The sequence below is a fragment of the Cololabis saira genome, chromosome 2 (genome assembly GCF_033807715.1).
Source record: "Cololabis saira isolate AMF1-May2022 chromosome 2, fColSai1.1, whole genome shotgun sequence".
Lineage (NCBI taxonomy): Eukaryota > Metazoa > Chordata > Actinopteri > Beloniformes > Belonidae > Cololabis > Cololabis saira.
Window position 1 is genome coordinate 30840435 of NC_084588.1, and position 22391 is coordinate 30862825.

The 22391-nt window shown below is 37.4% G+C and overlaps 1 protein-coding gene across 2 annotated transcripts in view; it reads left to right on the forward strand.

Annotated features, from left to right (window-relative positions):
* The window catches only part of nfat5b (nuclear factor of activated T cells 5b), a 43540-nt gene that overhangs the window by 2078 nt on the left and 19071 nt on the right, over positions 1-22391 (forward strand). The gene's annotated exons all lie outside the window — the stretch shown is intronic.

The window sequence follows — 22391 nt, forward strand, 5'->3', positions numbered from 1 at the left end:
TGCCCTATTGTTACAGTTTGTAATGCTTTATATCTGTTTAAGTTTTAAAGAGCAAGCCAGGCCAACCATTTTCCACAAACTGAACTAAAAGTAAATGTCAGGTTTGCATTATGCGTCTTCAGTTTCATACAAGTAAAAATATTTAGCCACAAACTGAATAGTTTCTCTCATGTATGACTTGACTTTTTTTTCTTCCAGAAATTTAACAGCTAAAATTAAATAAATAAATAAAAGTAAATAAATAAACTATGAAAAGTCCCAAACTCAAAATGCAACATGACTGTTATTTAGCTTATGACAGAGCTAAGAGCTTCAGCCACATGCTCCCAGCCTGAGGCCTTAAGGTGAACCCCGTTATCGTTTCACCCCGCTCCCACCTTTGGTGATTACACAATCTTAAATCATAATAAACATCATAAAAAAGATTGATTCATGCTTCACCTTATAAGTAAAAGTCCGGAGCTCAAACCCCCCCAAGAGTCCCGTGATCGGGACCGCAAAACGGTACTAGTTTCTTCTGAGCGTAGTAAAGATTTTCGTCCGTGAGTAGAGGCGCGGCCGTCACGTGATCCCGCTGCACCAATAGGATGCACGTTACTAGTAAACACAATATATTAATATTAATAACCCAATATCACGCTATAGTTTGTCACCTCCAACACATGTATCGTGACATTTTTGTATCACGAAATTTCTTGGCACGATATATTGTTACACCCCTAATATTCAATAACATTGACATGTGAATGCCTTTCTCACGTAGGCTCTTACTAATCTGAAATAGTTTACTTATTAAAATAGACACTTAGAAATACTAAAATTTGCATCATAACAGCTGTATTAATATAGTTTATTCTGCCCCCCACCCCCCTTAGAAATATTTGTTGTCTGCAATGTCTCTCACTTGGTGGTCGGAAAAGAAACATCACAAATCAAATCAACTTGTTGTACATTTTTCCTTTAATTTTATTGGCTCTTTTGTATTGCACCAATCACCACAACAAATTCCTTTTGTGTGTTAAACTACTTGGCAATAAACTTCTTTCTGATTCTGATTCTGAAATCATTTAATGGGAGCTATTTCATGTGCAGCTCTATCAGTTATCAACTGGTTGCCATTTTATCCAGCTTTACTATGCAGAATCAATATCAAATTTGGAGATTGAAAAATAAGAAAATGGTACCTGTGTCTATGGCCAAGTCCAGTTCTTGCACTTTAAAAATAAGCTCAGATCCACCCCAAAATGTAATGTGCCATTCTTTTGCCATTGCTCCACTTTTTTTTTTAGCTTTTTGCATAATCCCATTGAGAGACTAAAACAATTCTAACTAACTGGAAGGGCATTCATTAGAAGAGTATTGTCCTCAGCCGTGGACAGTGCAAATGGCAGGGAAAAAATACTTCCAAGCTCAAGTTCTGCCTCACATTCAGGATATTAGGAGTTTTTATAAGTCTTGTGACCAGATGATGTTCATAAATGTTGGAATTATGGGCGAAATTCAGACCACTGATTTATAGCAATGCGTCTGTGGCCCTGTTAATCCAGTGAACCACTTGAACCTGGCATTGTTCATGTACCCTCATGATCATAACTAGTCATAGGGTATTACAAAAGACTAAAAACTACGGATAATTTTAAGATGATTAAACTTAAAAACACAAGTTCCTCTACAGACATTAGAAATATGAACAAACCTTGGATGGGTAGTCTGCTTAAAGAATTCATGTTATTTCTAAGTAATTTTCAAATTTATCCTAGGTCTAGAGCTGTTATTGACGTTTAATTTAAGCCTGAAAAACATTTTTTTACCCCAAGTTAGAGATGACATTAATGGTTTCTACTATATTCTTTGTGAAATGTCACAAAGTTATTTCCTGTTGACTAATTGAAATCTGTCCAAAATGGCAAAATCTTTTCTAGCAGTATTACAAATTGCTTTGCTGTTATTTTGTGTTTTATTACTCTTAAAGCTATTAATCAGCATTTAAAATGTTGTTCTTTTATTTAGCAAAACATACAGCCATTTTCCTATTTTAGTTAAGCAAATATTTCGGGTACATTTTAGTTCTACAGTGTCTCACAACAGAAACTGCTAGACTTGCTCATTCATTATGTACAAATACCATGGCTGCAAAAAGTGTGATACAAATAATGATTGATTGATTGATTGATTGATGGCTCATATCATTCCTGAGTCTTGACTAAAGACAGAAGTTGAGATACTGATCAGTGCAAAGTGCCATGGTACCCATCTCCTAGTGAGTCCTGAACAGTAAACAAACTACATCCAGTCTTGGGCTGAAAGATTATGGAAAATAATCTTAATTGCAAACCCCCCCGAATATTGGGAAAAAGAAAAATAATTGCAATATTTTTTGCAATATGCAATTTTTTTTTTCTTTTTCAAAAATACGTAATGAATGGCTTTAATACTAAAACAATATTATATATTGACATAACTATTAATTTTTTTAAGTTTGAACCAGGTTAACTTCAACACCACCAGATAACAGTTCTACTCCCTCAAAGACATAAAGTTTAAGTATTAAATTAATGCAAAACAATTAAGGTTATACACATTTGAAAGAGTTAATTGGTTATGTTTCATAAACATTCTGGTTTTACAAAATATTTAATATTGGTACCAATGAAAAGTACAATTGAACTACTTAACAATTTCACAAATCAAATTATAAAGATATTGATTGTGTCTCAGAGTTGATTGAATTCTTGTTTGAGCAGCTTTTGTATTGTGTTTTTTGAACTGGACCTGGTCTAAGGCCTCTAAAATGCGGTGGAATGGTCCTTTTAATCTTGTGGTGATTCAGAAAGTAACTGTTGGCAGAGATCGCTCCTGCTTCATTTCAAAGTGGGACGTTTAAACTCACCAAAAGGCTCAAAGACATTTAATGCAGATCTGATGATGTTTCTCGTTTAAGCACATGTTTTCGTCCAAGCGCTAACCATATTACTTCTGCATGAGTCTCATGCAGAATTAAGTTTCACTCCTCGCCTGACGATAGAGGCTGGCTCCAAAAGTGAATCAGTCTCCATTGACCTTCTTGTTAAAATGACCAAATTTAGAGCAGAAATAAACCTATTTACAGCCTGGTTCAAATACATGTGTTGGTCTCGATCATTGGATTTCACACCAATAGAGATATTAATTTGATAGAAGAAAATGTTATCAGCATATTAATACATTGTTTGCAGCACCTATTCCCTGTAGTGTTTATAAACTCCAGTATATCTTGGTTCTATTGTTAGTATTTCATTACTGCTCATTTGTTGTATTGTTTTATCATATTTTCTACATTAGGCAGGTAATTCATGATGGGGAACTCATATTTTTAGCACAGAAGTAGCCCAGGGAATATCAAGGAAAAACAACACACTGTAACAATAGCACTCAGGATAGGAAGGCATTTCATGCTACCTTTTGTGGCCAGAATGGAAGCATGGTTTAATGGACATAATAAAATGTTTCCCCAGCAGTTTCAGGGATGAAAGATGAAGAATGTTATGGGTTTGCTGTAAATTCTAGTGAACCAGTCTGACAATTGTTCGCACAAGCATCTTAAAATAGCTCTTTTTTTATTTTTTATTGACACCCACCAGAGCTTGGTCAATAATTAACTCTCTGGCTGCTCTGTGTATAAACCTGGGCTTAAATAGCACTCTATTAATATTGACTCTGCTGTGTTAAGCAAACTTAGCAGCATGCCCTTAAAAATACTGGACTGCTTTGAAAGCTTGTTGATATCTAATGATGAGCAAAAGTGCCATTTTGCGTGAGTAATCAACTTATAATTGGCACATTTTTGAACTTTAAAGCTTTCTGTGATACATAAACCAATTGACTATAGTATGGAATTGGAAGAGAAATAATTTATTTGTGTTTTTTTAAATAATTACATAATTTTGGCAGTATTGAGAACTTCAGTGAAAATTTTTCCTGTGATTCAGAACATTCTTTGCAGTGTTTTCATATGTTAAACATCAACCCAAACCTGTTCCACATACTTCAGACTGTCACTTCGGCTGGTATAGGTTTGCTCTGCAAGAGCAATCATGCAAAGATGTCTGACTTTGCGCTGCATAAACTTAAGTTGTCTTTCAGAAATTATTCTATTGTCATAATTCTGTGACCTAGATTTAACCCAGTAGTTGCTTAATGAACACTTTGCAGCACTATTGCTGAATTTTATCCAACAGTGAGCAAGGTTGATTTTTAGATTTTTTTTAATCATTTTTGGACACCGTAATGCACTTTTAGTTCACAAATTCTAAGGGTGCTTAGTCTCCCCAGATGATTGCTTATTTTGGTGCAAATGGCTGCTTACTTTTATGACATTTTCTATGAGTGTTGTGGAATAGCTAAAAGGAATCCTGAAATGATGGTGGTTGGTAGATTGCATTACAATTCCTTGCATTACAAATGCAAGCAGTTATTAGGATGCCCTACTCTTTGCCCTAACTCCTTAGCTGTTTCCACTTGTTTCATCTTGTTTTGCATCTTCACTTTTAGATGTAGAGCATATAGCTTGTTGCTTTATTTGATAATGCTCTACTTCATAGAGTTAAAAAAAACAACTAGCGAGCTCTATATTATTACCTCTGTTGATATCAGACCAAAAATAACATGAAATGATGATAATACTGTATGTACTGTTAAGTAAAATCACTTCCTTCTTTTTTGATGTGAATGCCATCAGAGATGTGCTGTTTCGTACCAGTAGTTACCACTGCAACTTAGCACTCGTTTTCAAAGCTTAATGGAGGGGGGGAGCTACAAAGCAGATATGGGATTCATTGTTAATTCAAAACTCCTTTTCTTTGTGTTTCCTTTACCTTTTGAGAGACTTAAATTATGATCAATTGTTTACCTAATTGTACAGATGTCTAAAAGTTTTTCAATAACTGTAAAGTTGCATTATGTATAAGTTGTATTACATACTATGAGCTTTTCCAACAGTGATGTCAAAAATCGGAGGAAGAGCCTCCGTCAGCATATATAAAACCCATGAAGAAGTTACTGGGATTAAAAAAAAAAACCTATGATCACTACTCTGGGTTGATAACTAACCAAATAAATTAATTACTTTGGCATTTGTTTGTTGTATGAGCCAGGAACCACTTCAAATGTTAATGGCTTTCCTTCTGAGCCACATAGAGCTGACATCTTGACTGATCTGATGAAAACCTTGACAAAAGACTGCAGCGATAAACTAAGGAGTAAAAAATGCGGACAAACAGGCATCTGGTTCTACACTGTGTTGCATGTTTGTGTTGCACATTTACCGATATGATTTACTACATGGTTATATAAGTCCAGTGTTTTGATTTATAATAGCAGTGCACATCAATTAATGGGAAGAATAAGTGCTGTATACATCTTTGTCAATGTCAGCATTGGAGCTGATGAGCACACTATTTGTAAAAGAAACATGTTTAGTGATTCAATGTGCTCATACCTCTAGATGTGGCGTGCATGCTTCCTTCTTTATCTTTTGTTAAATCTCTTTAATTAATCATTAACATAAACCAAACTTCAATAAGAAGTCTAATCGGGGTTGGGTCAAAATATCACCTCTTCTGGTATTTACTGCACAGACTTGTGACTTGGCCGCCTCAAATCAGTGTAGAAGTGTTTTAACCTGCTGAAGCACCTGAGCCTGATGCTTCTTTTTGAAGGTGAAACTTGAACAATTACACGCTCCTTGTTTTCTCAATATGTCTGGAGCTCCTTGGAGTCCCATTTTCTTTTCATATGTATGTTAAAACAATACAAATGCACACACAAAAAAACATACAACATAATTAGAAATGGGTGCAGGAAAAAACTGGCAAAAAATTCAAATATCTTTTGCTGGTGTTGAAAAGAAACATTTTTATTTTTCGCAAAAATATGGGTATAATTTATTATAAAAAGAAAGGCTGCTGTACTTAATTTGTCATAATTTCTGTATATGTTTTTTTTTTTCCAAAAGAGAAAAGCTTACCTCTTGCAAAGCTGCATAACAGAAAACAGAAAGTCGTTGCACGCAGGCAACCTCTGTATTGAAGCATTACAAGCATGTTGTTGTTGCAGTCTTGCATTCGTAAGAAAACATTCTTTTCATGTGAAGAATAGGAGACCTTTGTCTCCTTGGCTTGTTTCAGATTAGCAGGTTAGCTTTGTTTATACAATGTGATCATGTTTTCACCTGTTAACTAGGGATTGTTGTCTGAATTTATGTTGTTCTAGACAAACTAATCCCTTAATTTGCTCTTAATTTTATATCAGATTGAACCCATTTGAATTCTTTTTCATTTCTTTGTGTCAAACTGAACATTTGACACAAACTGTTGTAGCTTTCAACCAATAGAAAATTACTATTATTAAGATAAATGCTTGGATCACGTTGTCTTCATATGCCAAATGCACAAGAAAGGATGCATTTTCTTAGATGTCTGCGGCTGTCTTGCTCAGTGCTTTGGTTGCACCAGTCTTGTGGAATATTTCTCACACTCTTTTGTGAAAAGCCAAAACCACCTGTGAGATCTAACAGCCACCTCTTGTGTCTCTCTCCAGAGCAAGATGATTCTGAACTAAGACATTAAATATTAAGTGTGGTGAATCTTGGCTGGCTCCAGTCTTTCCATTGGCAGATGACATGCAGCAGTTAAGGTGTCAGTAGCTCATAATTCAGACATACAGACTCTGTTAGCTACTGCCAGCATTTTTCCTGGCTCAAAATGAGAGAGAGAATGAGCCAAACAATGGTTTATTGAGCTTTAAGTAATGTAATTAACTCTGAAGTTCTTTATAAAGACAACATATGTACAAGAGGTGTCTTTATTTGCAAATCAAGTCTACATTAATTAGTGGGTAATAATAATACATTGACATATGTTTATAATATATTAAAACAATAATTGGAACAACGAACGTCTGTAGACCTAAAACAGATGTTTGTTTTACACTAAAACATTGAAACGAAAACACTTACACAATGTAATCCAATCTCTCAGAGCCCAACAATGAACTCCCCCTTTGTGAAGCTTATCATATTCAGTTTTTATTGAGATTATGCCAGAAAGCTGTTGATTCAAATGGTTTTCGACAAACCCTCTGAAGTGCTTTGGGCTATTTGAAGACAAACTTTTGTAACCTCTTAGAGCCACTAATCCAGTTCTTCCCTTTGTTACAATACCAACCCTTTACCTGTGCTGTTCTCTTGTCTAAATTGTTGTTGATGGTAAATCCTTGAGTTAAGTATCAGGCCAAATTGTCTTTGTATCTACAGCCGAATCCCGGAGCAATTTTGCTGTTCCTCTTATAATTTGCAGTGGCACATTTTGTACAGTTCTGTTGAAATAGGATTCACCATTGCTGTTCTGGCCAGATTTGATGGTGGCAGCAAAGCCATGTCTGGCAAAAAACAGATGAGGGTTTGGGTGAAAAACAGACGACGATCGCAGCTGTGGTTTGGCGACTGTATCTATGTATGTGTTCACACATGTTTGCTGGAAAATGTATGAGTTATGACCAGGCGGTGTATTACAGATAGAGTTTCACGTGGGTCTTAGCTCCCAAGCCAGGACTGAGCTGTGGATGCGGAGACATCCCACATAATATCATTTTATATGTATCCAAATACATGAGAAATGATATGATTCACTTACAAAACATTCTTAAATTAACAATTTGGTTTGATTAGATGCCGTTCTATTGGATTCATTGCAATCTGATACAAGTCTGAACATAGTTATTTGGTATTCTTCAAAGAAGTAATTTGCATGACATGGATTAACTACCGTCCAAATATATATTTAATTAAAAGACCAAGGTACTGCATGTATATCTGGTACTTCACAACACGCCAAAAATGAATGCAGTTCTTCACCTTTGAAATAAAATACATTCACTGATGAAAGACAGCCTGGTGTGTTTGTTTAACTACGGCCCTAATGTATGTACCAGGTCAACAAAGCTGTCACTCAGCCACATTGTAATATTGTAAATCGTTAGCAATAAATCTGTCAAAAACCTTTGATCTTTCCCCGTTGTGACTAAGCTAGGGTGAGGGGAAATATCTTCAATATCATCCTTATCTTGAGGATTGTAATTCCCGTTCATGCTACCAGGTGCCGTGCCAGTGGCTACGGACTCACCATGATATCACCAGGTGATTGTTCAAACCTGTTTAGCTACTAGTCTACTTTTGCCTATCTTTAATTTTTATTTCATTTTCTTTTTTTTTCTGCTAATTTAGAAAGAGTTACAGATATGTTAGATTTGAACGCGATTTGTAAACTGTGGCAGTGTTGTTCATCATACATTTTGTATTCGCTTTGCAAACATGAAACTGTGCCGCTAGATCTAAGTGGGGCATCTGCCCAGCGGGCTGCCTGATGTGCTGTTTACATGCTGTGCTGACTCCGCTCACTTTGCACACCACCAGTGCGTGCTGGCATAATAATGGCGCAGACCCGCTCTGATGGTCATGCAGATGTCTCACTTTGACGTAGTAAGCATAGAATCTGCCCTTCGCCATTGGGTGTGTCTCGTTTCTTTGAGCCAGTGTTGCAGCTTTGTGCTACCTGCTTCCGAGGTACCATGAATGTAACACGAGGTAAAGATGGGGGAAGCTGGACGATTCTACTCGTATCTGGATCTGTGATATCACAGAATACTGAATGAATGATTTGAATGGTTCATTAAATTACATGTTTTGTAAGATGTAGTCCGACCTGAACAGTGTAATAGAGTTATGTTACATCAGCGTTTTTGGTTGCTTGTAGCCCTTAACATGTTCTTTTTTACTTCCATAATATGCCCTATTCAAGTCAGCATGTATTTTCAGTTTTTCCTTGCCTAGTACAAAATATTGCAAAGTCATGACAATTGGCTATTTGCCCTGAGGTGTTTTTAGTTTTGAGAGACAGGATATCTTCACCATATGCTTAAAAAAACATAGTCCAGCTTGGTGGTGCCTGTTCACAATGAATCTCTCCAGTGATACTGAGGCTTTTAGACGACAAAGGGCCTTCAAAACAAATAAATGCAGAATTCCTTTGATAGTAAGTTGTTTTGTGCAAAACATAGTATCCCGTGTTTTAATCCTATGCTTGTTTGTTTTTTTGTGTAAAAAGTAACTAAAATTCATATGATCAGTGTCTTAGTATATTGTTGCCCATAAAGTTGTTATCTAACTTTTTTTGCATCTTCTTATGAAATGATTGTTAATAGAGGAATGTTTCTGAACACAAAATAATTTCAACTTTATGGACAACAGTGCATAAAGTTGGGGGCAAATACAATCTCAGATGAAAATGAACATTTTTTTCCACTGTGCCAATATTTATTTTACAATAATAAGGACACAGAGTACCCTCTTACATCCTTTGCCAGATGCCGCTTAATTGTCAGTTCTTGATGAATTAATCATCAGTACGTGTGCAGGCCTCTACTCAACTCAACTCAACTTTATTTATAAAGCGCTTTAAAACAACCACAGCTGAAACAAAGTGCTGTACATAAGAGGACAAACAAATTCAGCAAAAGACAATAAAAACAATTAAATAAACAAATAAAATTACGTAAAACCACTAAAAACAGAGCAAGGTCTCATACTGGGTTAAAAGCCAATGAGTAAAAGTGGGTTTTGAGGTCGGTTTTAAAAGCAGACAGTGAGGAGGCCTGTCTGATGTGTAGAGGTAAAACGTTCCACAACTTGGGGGCAGCAACAGAGAAGGCTCGGCCCCCTCTGAGCGTTCGTTTTGACCTCGGTACCTTGAGGAGCAGCTGGTCAGCTGACCTGAGGCACTGGGCGGGGGAAAATATTAAAATGGATTCTAAAAATTCACAGGCAGCCAGTGGAGGGAGGCCAGTATGGGCGTAATGTGTTCTCTCTTACGCGTTCCAGTTAGCAGACGAGCGGCAGCGTTCTGAACTAACTGGAGACGCACAAGAGAGGACTGGCTGACTCCAAGATACAGAGAGTTACAGTAATCCAGGCGAGTCGTGATGAAGGCGTGGATTACTGTTTCAAAGTGCTGTTGTGCTAGTAAAGGCTTCACCTAAGCCAGCTGCCTAAGGTGGAAGACACCTGACCTAACTATTGCGCTAACTTGGTTCTCTAGTTTAAAATCACTGTCCATTTTAAAACCCAAGTTAGTCCTTTGCATGAACTGCCAAAGGACCCAGATCAACAGAGGAGGATGAGCAGAAGCTGCTAGGGCTAAACACAATCACCTCTGTTTTCTTTTCATTAAAATTTAAAAAGTTTAGGGCCATCCAGGCTTTGATGTCATCAAGACATGCCAGCAGGGGTTTGAGGGAGAAGGCATCGCTCTTCCTAAGGGGGACATATATCTGGCAGTCATCGGCATAACAGTGAAAATCAATACCATGCTTTCTGAAAATAGATCCTAGAGGAAGCATGTATAAGGAGAAAAGCAGGGGACCTAAAATGGAGCCCTGTGGAACCCCGTATAAGAGTGGAGCAGGGGAGGATTCAAAGACCCCAAGACTGACACACATTGACCTGTCTGCTAAATAGGACCTAAACCAGTCCAAGGCGCTATCATCAATACGCACTAGCTGCTGTAGACGATTTAGCAGGATCTTGTGGTCTACAGTGTCGAAGGCAGCGGTCAAGTCAAGCAGAACAAGTACTGCGTAGTTTCCGCTATCATTTGCCATTAAAATGTAATTAAAAACTTTTTAAAGGGCAGTTTCCGTGCTGTGCAACGTTTTAAAACCAGACTGAAAAACCTCCAACCTACGAAGGCAGATGTTTTGGCAGTTTGCTGATCTGGAGAATTCAGGTGATTGTTAACACAGTTGCAAGAGGGAATGACATAAGCAGTGATTTTAGAGTTATTATTATTTCTGCACATCAATTTGGAATGGGCAAAATAATTTCCAAACAATTTTGAGTTAATTGTTCTTCAGTGAGAAAGATTATTTTCAAGTGGAAAGCGTTCGAGACAGTTGACAGTCTTCCCAGTAGTGAACAAATTTGTCCCTTGGTTAGACTGCGAGATGCTCAGAGAAATACATTTGAAACAAAAAAGCTTCACCTCAGAGCTTTTGAGGCCTCAATGAGCATGTTAAAAGTTAGGACATGACAATAGCAATTGGAAGACTGAACAAGCACAACAATTTTGTTTGACGGTGCCAGGAGAAAGTCTCCTATGTCTGAAGAACGAAGAACGTAGAAGCACAAGATTTGCAAAACTGTGTCTGAACAAGCCCAAAGACTTCTGGCACAATGTCCTACAGACAGATGAAACTAGTGGGGTTGTTTGGCTTTAATCCCCAGCTACATATTTGGCAAAAAAGCAAACACAAGAGTTCAGCAGTAACGTCTCTTGTCACTACTGCCAAGCACGGGGGTGGATGGATGATGATTTGAGGCTGTTTTGCAGCCGAGGGACCAGAGTAGCTTACTTTCACTGAGTCGACATTAACTCGTCTGTATACCAGAGTATTCTAGTGGCAAATGTCAGGCCATCTGTCTCAAACCAAAATTTTAGGTGAAACTGGGTCAGGCTCATATCATAGACAGTATAAAACATTGCAGGAACTATTAGTTACGTGACCCGTTGGTTTTCTGAAGAGCGGCTTGGAAGCCCCTTTCTCTTTGTATGGTCCCTAGCTCTGTAGCTCTAATAGCCAATGGGAACATGCCCAACACATGTCAATCCAAGTTAGCTTTGCTCCCAGCTCTTTCAGCTGAACCTCACCAAAACATCTGCAGAGCTGCCCTCAGACACTTACAGTGGAATATACCCTGTAACATGTTGACTCGACGGTGAAATAAAAAATGACAGTCGCGTTTAGGGTGGTTGCTTTTCTAAGTGCAATAGGATTACGATTACAGATGAGGAAGTGATAATGGTTTGCCGTTGGCTGAGCCAAGTCATAGAAATACATTTATCACTTGATATAAACTCTCCTGGCATGGTACAAAAAGATTCACCCCCCTCAGAGTGGTCATGGATGGAAATCAAATGACTGAGACCAAAATGTTTTTTTTTAACCAGGCTGTAAAATATGTTTATTTCTTATCTTAATTTGGACATTTTAACATGGGAGTCAGTGGAAATGGACTCCCTTTTGCTGCCAGCAAAAGGAATTCTAAAAAATCTGAGTTTCACGTGAGCCTCAACCCAGAAATTAGATGGTTGGCGCTTGGTCAGGCTACAGATTAAATCTACAACAGAGTGGCTAAAATAAATAAATAAGTAAAAGACTCAAAGTCTTTATATGGTAAACTTTGATTCATAGTCCCAACCTCAACCCAAATGAAATGCCATGGCAGGACCTCAGTAGAGCTGTTATAAGACATAAGCAAATGTCCCAAAACTTCAATGAGCTGAAGCAATGCTGTAAAGAAGAAGTGGTCATACTGATATTACTTAATGTTATTACTGTCTAGACTTGTAGTCAAGACGCTACCAAACCAGGGAGTATCAAGACCAAGACCAAGACCAAGACAGACTAAGACAAGACCAAGACTAGTTCAGCTCAAAACCGAGATCAATACCAAAAAAAAACCTAGTTTTTTTGTCATCTTGCGTGAGTTGTAGAGCATAAGCACCATACTGGGTTCAGCTGCTTAGTTTACATATGAGATTGTATTCAACTGCAGATACAATAAAACAGACAGTGGATGTCTTATGTATGAACTCACTATAGATGTTTTCATCAATTAGCTGAGATCAAATATGTGTGGCAATTGCACTACCGCTATTTCTACACTATTTGAGGATTGACTCAAGTGCTTTTAAGGATTGACGTGACTATTTACTAGTCCCAAAGTCATCTAACAAAATAACAAGGCTCCAACACCTCCCTCCAATTCAGAAAGTGTAATCAATAGTAAATGTTACTGATTTAAATTGTACTTAACTTGTAGATGAAATGTGAATTTTAAAAATTAAAGATACACACAAATGTTGACTTGAAATTGCATTATTCACCATTATAGTAGCCAAATCACACTGAAGAACTGGTGTTCACAAGATTCTGTCATCTTGGTGTGTGCAATGGCATCTCAATTATCCGAGTCTGAGACAAGACCAAGACCAAAGACTGTCGAGACCGAGACAAGACCAAGACCAAAGACTGTTAAGGCCGAGACAAGACCAAGACCAAAGACTGTCGAGACCGAGACAAGACCGAGACCAAAGACTGTTGAGGCCGAGACAAGACCAAGACCAAAGACTGTCGAGACCGAGACAAGACCGAGACCAAAGACTGTCGAGACCGAGACAAGACCAAGACCAAAGACTGTTGAGGCTGTGATGACCAAGAACACAAAAAAGTGGTGAAGAAACTACAAGTCTATTACTGTCAGTGGTGGATCTTTATGAGGACACTTGGTATTCCCCACATGAATTTTCTTTCCATTCTGGCTTTCAATATGTTGAATGAATAATGACACTGTGAAAAAAGTTATATTTTGTTTTTAATAATAAGAACGTTTGCTCATGACTGTATTTAAGCATTCCATCCTACAGATGATCAAATATCAGTTTTGGTAATACTTTGTTTTAATTTCCTTTTCCTTTTAAAAACTTTTTCTTTTAAAAAAAAAATCTGAGTCATATTGTACTTCCTTGACTGACTCGCACGGCCGGAATGGACTGCAACATTGGCCCATCCGATTTCCCCTTATATCCTGTCATTGTTTTGTCTTTTTTTTCTTCTTGATCTTTGAACCTTGGTACCCACTTATGGAAAAAAATGAAAAGACTCCTGCCCAAATCCAGCACATTAAAACTGATAAGGTGCCAAAAGCAACACATATGCCACAAATACTACATTTTCCAAAACTCATAGGTTTATCGCTAAAACTGACTAAAGGAGTGGGGGTGGGGAGGGGAGACTAGCACCACTGACTGGCATGGTGGCAACTTCAGCTAGTTTTGGTTGAAAGGTGTCAAATGTTTTGAATGACTGTTCCATCAAAATTAGGGATTTTTGTTCAATCAAACTGAAGATCTGTACTTTTTTTCATATTTGAAACTGTATAAGAAAAGTAAGAAAAAGTGAGTGATTCTTGTTTTTCAATCCTTTTTAATTCTTTCCAATTTTACTTGCACAGCGCTAGCCCCCTTTGTTCATCAATGAATGTGTTTACATGCAGTCAATAACCTTTTTAAAACCCGAATATTAGCAATAACCCGGTTTTGCACGGCCATGTAAACACCAATAACCCCTTTGAATAACCCGAATTTGACCCCTGGGTTACTCCTTATTAAACCCCGAATATTCGGTCATGTAAACGCCTAACAGGATATCCCGATCAAACGGAACATGAATTTGTTTTCTTCGCATGCTCTTTTTGCAAGGAATCTTGGTCTTTTGAGTCCAGGAAGTTCTTATAAACACGGAGAAACACAAGACCACGCCACACTTTTGGAGTGAGGAGGAGACTAATCATTTTATAAATGTAATGAAGGATATGAAAATTTTGGCATTTGTAGACGGTAGAAAGTACCGGGATAGCGAGATTTACAAGAAGGTGAGCGAAAAGTTGCGCGAAGCAGCATTTGTTTTGAATTTGGATACAGGAAGAAGAAGCGGAAATGACGGGAATTGCGTCACGGTGTTCTCCTCGCGTCGCTGGTTTGATCGGGATATCCCAAATGATGAATTACCATGTATACAGGGATAACCCTGTTTGCTCACGAATGTTTCAGTAACCGGAATATTAGCAATAACCCGAATTTTGACTGCATGTAAACGTAGTCAGTAGTTTAGCACAATGTCTTTTCCTTCAACCTCCTTTATTTTCAGCCTCTGTGCTGTTGTGGGTGTCTGTTTGTATTTCTGTTTTTAGCCCCTGACGACATTAAAGTCTTTTTAACCTTGTGTTTAGGTGCCCTGCTATAGTTATAAAAATCTAAATCAAAGGTCATATTTACTTTCAGTGCCCAAACAGTGGAAGCGCTTGCCTCAGGACAAGTAAAGATGAGGAAAGGTAAACTTAGACTCAACAGACAAGTTTTAGTATTACTTTTTTTCGTAACTTGTTTAAAAACCCTACTCAGCCGATCCTTCTGGTTTAGTTCTAAAAGGCAAAATCACTTCTCTTTATCATCTTTATAGTGTGAATGGTATTGCCTCATTCCTGCTCACTCTTTCGCCACACTTTGTTTGAGTTTGGCAAGAATGTTTTTTTTTTTTTTTTTTATAAAACCTCATCAGCAAGAATGATGACGTTCATATCTGAACATCTCAACAAGCCCCAACCTGCTCAAAGATGAGTTATTAAACTGTGACTCAGAGTTTTCTCTTCATGCTTCTCCCACACTTTACTACTGATTGTGTAGTTTGACCTAAATTGTAGCATTGGGGGGCTGGACTGTGATCATGCATTTCATTACAATGGCTGCGTGTGTGTTTCAGACAAAAGACTGTTACTTGAATTACATCCTTACTTGTAACCTGGGGTGTCATTATCACCCCAAATCATACATTTCTTTCATTTTCCAATTAGCACCAACAAAGGAGAAAAACAGAGGTGTTGGTGTGTCGTAGTGATGTTTGCTTGGTCTGTATTTTCATAGCCTGTTTTTGCCCGAATAACCAGCAGACATTCCAAATCCGTAATGAGACTTTAGAGCAAATCTTCTTACGTAATTAATAGCTGAAGGTGTAGGCTTAATCTAATTTGTCCACGACAGGAAATGATCATGACTGTGTAAAATGGCAAGTCTGAAAGAATTAAAACTTGGGGAACAAGGACAGTGCGGTATTAATAAGCTGTGATGAAAGAGAAGAGTTTTGCAATGCCTGAGCAGACCTGCAGGTTATTTTGTTTAAAGCAGTGATTGTTTCGAAATGACTTCTCAGTTTACAAAAAAATTGGCATTAGGTTTCTAGCTCTGCATTCTTACTCTCAACAATTCCTTTGTGATTTTTTTGAGTGCCTCTAGACTCAAACAAATCTTCTCAATGTGTGCCAAATGTTGAACCAACACCAGTTTTATTTAATTTGGCTATTTCCTCCTTTTTTATGAATTGTTAACAAGAATTCTAAAAGAAGTCTTTTCACATCAGGACATTTTCACATCAGAATTGAACATTTGTGCACCATGTGCAGCTTCCCTATGAAAATTGACATTAGTAAGATTTAAGTACTCAATTATTTGTTTAAAGATGTGATTGTAGTGAATGTATTCTATTTCGCCACATAGCCACCTGACTCATATAGTATAGGTCCCTGAGGTGCTTCCAGGAGAGCACCCTTTACGTCTTGTGTATTGCGGGTGGACTTGTTTCTTCACACCCCACGGGAACATTTGGATCTGGTTAGTTTGAACGCCACATCAACATTTTGGTGGCTTTGTTGTGGTCCTAGAGCCTTTGCTAAGCAGTGTTTGGGAGTACAGCGGTGAGAATGGTCTTGCTCATGGAGGTGTTTTTGTGGGAGGCACATGTTACATGCGTATTGCAGCAATTCTTTCAGTCAGTAATATAACTTTTAAGAGTCGTAGTAGAATATCTGTGAGATGGATCTCCTGTTGTGGTTTGTTTTGCAGCTTTGGGTTAATCACTTTGCTGTGAAGTTTTCCATTATGTTTTTCATTTTATCAAACCTTCTTTTTCTCAGCTTTAAATGATCTAGAGATGTTCCCAGCACTGAGCTTTATCAGTTTGTTTAGTTTCTTTAAGTCATTGGCTCTGATGCTGCGGATGGCTGCAACAGATGACTTGATATTAAACTGAACTCTCCCCACAGACAAACAAAATATATGCAAGAACATTGAATGACCCCCACGTGTAGACATCTGTGTTACATGTCCCATCTAGTCTGTTGTCCAGGGGAACACTGATATTTAAATTGTCGTGGGAATTGTTGAATGTCCTCAACAGTTCCCCATTTCCCTCCCTAGAGACTCTTTTTTTCATGCTCAGGAGCTCTTTCAGGTCAGTGGTTTGTTATTTGAGAAGCATCTTAATGTCATGGTGGGGTTGGTGTTCTCCACAGAGCAGTTCAGGTAGTCTGTTACATAGTCCGGCGTCGTCATGATGTGATCTCCAAATGATTTACAGAGAGCATCTCAGTCTGCCGCCTCACAAAACTGCAGAATTTCTTTAACTTCCAATGAGCCAAAGTTTCCCAGCATTGCAATGAGATTATTAGTGTTTTTTTCTCTTCTTCAGTGGTTTTAACAGTGAAATGACAGCGGTCAGCTATTTTTCTGTTTGTTAATATTAAGCACTTTTCTTTTGCTTTCTTATGATCTGCATTAAGACTGATATACTAACATATAAGCTGCCTAAGCAAGCTGTCTTTACACTAAAAATGTGTATACGTGATTAAAACAAGATACAACATGCTTATTTCTGAGCTGGAGGTGTTGGTAGGTACTGGGCCGTTAGCTCACAAGGTATCATCTTTCAATTACAAGGTTGCTGATTTTGACACTAACTTCCTCAGTCCACGTGTCAAAGTATTCTTGAGCATAGGGGTGTGATGATCTACCTACTCCGGTGATATTTCAATTAATATATCTACAATGCAGCTGCACTAGTAGCTATACTGGACAAGTTGTCTTTCCCAAGAGCTGTCAATCTATAATTGAGATATATATATATATATATATATATATATATATATATATATATATATATATATATATATATATATATATATATATATATATATATATATACATAAATCTATTGTATTAATATTAAGAATTTGCACCTTGCATTTAAGAAGGTGAAACATCAGATATTTTCACCACTGCCTCTCGATGTTGCATCCTGGGAAAAACAGAAGCTCTTAGATTTACCACAACAGCTTCCATTTAAGCAAAGTGCATCAGAAACTTTGTGAGCTATGCAAAGACTCTTTGCCCCTGGTTGTTAAGGCCAAGAAGGTGCCAGGCAATGACCTCTCTGCATACTACAGAGATGCCCAAGATGCTGTGAACTTGTTAAATACCACAAATGTAATCAAAGGCTTTGTCATATACAAATATGCAGGCGTTCAATACGGTGAGTGTAAGTTCATTGTGGCTTTACCATAATGGTTTGGCCAGTGAATATAGAAATGTAATCTTATCTGTGAATGTTTAAGTGAATGCCTTGGTCTTGAGGCAGCAGTGTCACAGCAGTAACTCTCCCCCTCTCCAATAACCCGTTCTCTCCTCTTCTCATCTGTCCTCTTAACTCTCATCTGTAATTTTCCACCCATCTCTGTATGTGTATATGCTGTGTTACATGACAAAAATGTAAAAGTGTATGCATTATCCTAAGATGCCAGTAATGGGAAAGGTAAAAGAAGCTAAAGCTAAGCGTGCTCAGCCTCTCAGAAAGTTACCACAGTCGTGCTATACATTATGTTAACAAAAATAATGTTTTCAAATATTTTATGGAAAAGAACTAAGATGCATCGCAATGTGTTCAAATACTTTCATCATATTTCAGCTCCGAATGAGTGACCTTCTTTTCAGAATAAAGGCTACCCACTGAGAAAGCAGCAACGGGTCTTCCAGCCAGTGATACAATATCATACAAAAGCTGCATTGCCTTTGGCAGAAAATGCCATGAAGTAGCGGTGATCACATGTCAAAGATCTACAACTACTTTCAACGCTTGCCAAACAGTACCAGCGCATCCCAGACACCGGGGTGGCTTTTAATAAAGTGGATGCACAGAGAAGTCGTCTGCATTGAGATCATATCGACCTGTTACATGTTACAAAATCTGCAATTGTTGAAGATGGGTTGGTTTCACCTTGCCATTCATTGTTTTACCTCATTATGTTTACAATACAGTTGCTTAAACTACAGATCATTCAGCCAGAATGAATGTCAGCTGCTAGTTTTTAACTTTTTTGTCTTTTGTTGCATTGCTCATCAATTATTTTGCTTTGAGAGCAGAGGCTGCAGAAGTTTCAAAATAAGGTCATGAATTTGGACAAAAACATTGTCTTATTCATATCCAGTTTTGGATTTATTACTGATTCTCGTATATGGTCTTCCTGGCCTACAGTAACCAGTATCTATGTATTTACTGAATATTTGGAAAAAAAATTCTGTATTGATTTAAAATCATTGTAACATCTTACACAGTTTTGCTTTAGAGGAGCCAAATATGGCTTTTGAATCACATCGGGACCATGACACATCCCTGTTTGGGTCAAACACTGATTCTCTTAAAGAATTGCTCACTTTGCTTTGGATGGAAGTGCCTGCGAAATGAGTCATATAATTTAATGTAATGGTAGGTGGAAGAGGTTTGACATGTAGGTCCTTGCTGTTTTTACTGGGTGTGCCATCATATTCATTGTACAAACAGAACTATTTTAAAGTATCTATCTAAATGTAAGTAACCATTATCCCCTATTTTTTTTTACTTGCTTTATGGTCAAATGTTTCTTTATTTCGTCTGCTTCCTAGTTGTGCGTTTTATTGAAAATCTGCTCATAAAAACATTTTAGTGTACTGTACCTTAAAACCTGTTACTTGTGTATGGCATCTTATACGTTTAGTTTTTCTACAGTTTTTTTTTTTACTAGTGATGTCACAGTGTTGGAAAGCGTTTGCGTGCAGTGTTGCTAAAGGCCCTTCCTGTTGCCTTAGTATGGCTTTCCTGTGAGTCTGTCAGAAATGCCAGTTCCTAATTATTTTAAGTTATATGAGTTGCGTTTTGTGCAGTGAGATTGTGTCTGTGATGCTGTGGTCTGTGATTCAGAGGAAATAGTTCAGTTAAGTCAGATTTCACTTGAATTTCTGAAGAGAAGTTTAAAGTTTTTGGGTATCCGTGTCTTTGTGTGTGTGTGTAAACACACATATGGAAGTCTACATGTGTGATGTTTCCTTTGTGAATAGTTTGAATTCCACCCGGTGCTGAAGATGTGAGTTCAGGAACTGTTTCTTTTTTTCAGTCTGTTGCTAAACACCGAACCAAATGCAAGGTGTGTTGAAAAGCAAATGCTCAGCCAGAATGTAATGCTACTTTTTCTCAAGGAGTTTCTAACTCTCCATTGACATACAGTTGCTGTGTCTCCATCGCACTGCTGGGAGCCTAATAAATACAACAAACAGGCTACTTTGTGTTCACATATGACTTACGGTACAAATTATTGAATTTTCAAAATGAGTGGTGCATATACATGCCACGTATTCTGAGCCTGGTGGGACATAAATAAAGGATTTGCAATCACTTATCACATACTCATTTAATCACAAAGTTCAATCACATACTGAATTGCAAGGTGATGTGTAGCTTTGACCATCTCCAGTGTAAAGAACCTGGCTGGTACACCAAATGTCCACATAAAGTGAAAATACAAATAGCTAAACTTTAAATTATCATTATATTTTTACCAAAATCCATTGGATTCCCCACGTTGAAGAAATGTTGCAGCTTTTACCGCTCGGCCAGTGCATGTGTGATTTCATGCCATCTTAGTCAGATTTCCATTTTCTGGTCAGTTTCTTTTGCTGTCAGCTGATCAAAACTCTGTATCTTTGAGTGTTGCTGCTGTAACCACTGATCAAAGTAAATAACTCCATGGACATTGCACACCTCTGTGACTTCAATTGTGTTCTTTTCTGTGTTGTTGCAATTCCTGTCTGTTTCTTCATCAGCAAACACGTTTGGTCTATGATCTCGTGATCCTTCCCGAATGCAATAACTGGTTAAATGTAGTGATGTAAGTGAGTATGAGGCTGCTGTTTTGCTTAAACCACTGAGCCTTTTCATGCAACATTCTTTAGTCATCATGTCTAATGCAATCATTATGCACATCCGTGAGAGACTATGCAGTCAAAATGAAAGTTGTGTGACTTCTAAACAAATTCTTTCATGCAAATTACATTCTGTAGTTACAGAGTAGTTCATATGTATTCTTTTATCTGGAGAAAACAATTAGATCATACAGTTGTGGGGCGGGGGGGGCAGTAGATGGAAGTCAATTTACTGTTTAATATTACTCCCTCCAAGTGATGCACTGATCCTACTTTCTTGGTCCTTTCTGATAACGATACCTGGGCTTTGCATATTGGCCAATACCTCATACTGTGGAATAGACTTATAATTAAAATACAGAAGCAAAAGAATGTATGTCTATCTTTGTGTCTTTGATCATTAGATCACAATTTAATGCAGATTAATGCAGAAAACCAGTTAATTAGATCTCCCTTCCTACCTGATTCAACTGCTAGATCACGCCTGGACTCAATATTATCAGTATTGATGCATCTCTGGTTCTGCCACACACCATTTTCTTTTCTGACCTTGTGGGATCGATAAAGTCTTATCTTATCTTAAAATGATACAAAATGATTCCAGTTTAACACTTGACAATAATGATGATGGAGTTTTAAAGCTCAAACTTTGATTAGAGATCAATTAGATATACATGTCAACCCTCAACTATAAAATCATGCCATCAGATCCAAATGTTTCCTCATCAATCACAGTTGAATTCGAAGTTTCAGCCTTTTTGGTTTGTGCTTCAAAAACCAAAATCAATCAATGCTGCATTGATTAAGAAGTTAGTGAAAAATTCTTGCAGTTATTTGTATGCTGAGTGCATGTTGTGCATTTGGTGGTTGCAAGTTACAGAAAATATGCACTCGCAAAACTTTTGTAAGGAGGATCATCAATAAGCATGGTCATTATGACATTTTTGGTTCCTATTATCTCATTATAATAAAGCTATGGATAATTTGATAATAAACTCAAATCTGATGGAGAAGATAACGTTATTAGTATTGTACATTGGAATTGTGTAAATGAAAATGCTTACCTTTTGAACTTCCTTTTCATATTGTTGCAATACAGCAATTATAAGATTTAATGTCGGATGATTCAGGTCTCTGATACCACTTAATCATCACGGGAAAAAGAGGTGCAACATAAAAGGTTGCCAGTGAAAATTCCCGTTTTGGAAATTACATAGAAAAGATAATGCAAATGTCATATTCTGCTGCTTTTCCACAACTGTGAACCAACTTTAACATTTAAGTAAGTGACTGCAGGTGGTTCAGTCATAATCATTGATCATTACATCACAGTGGCTGAAACTATAGATTTTGCACTTGCAAAATAAATTCATAATATGTTGCTCTGTATCTTTTAACCGGCCAAAGATGTAACGCAGAAAGGATTAAACTGCCTTTTCTCACGGGCAAATTCCCTCTGCTGTCAACTATGTTAATGAATCTTTTATCTTAATGTAAACACACTTTGCACTTCATTAATGTTCAGTAGTTAGGCAGCAACATTTAGTGTTAAAGTATCTTTATTGCTTGATTTTCCATTCACTTTGTCCTAAAGACAGGATGTATCTCAGATCCTGAAGACTCATTCTTTAGTTATTCCCAAACTAAAAATTAAGTATTTGCTCAGTATAATTTAGGACA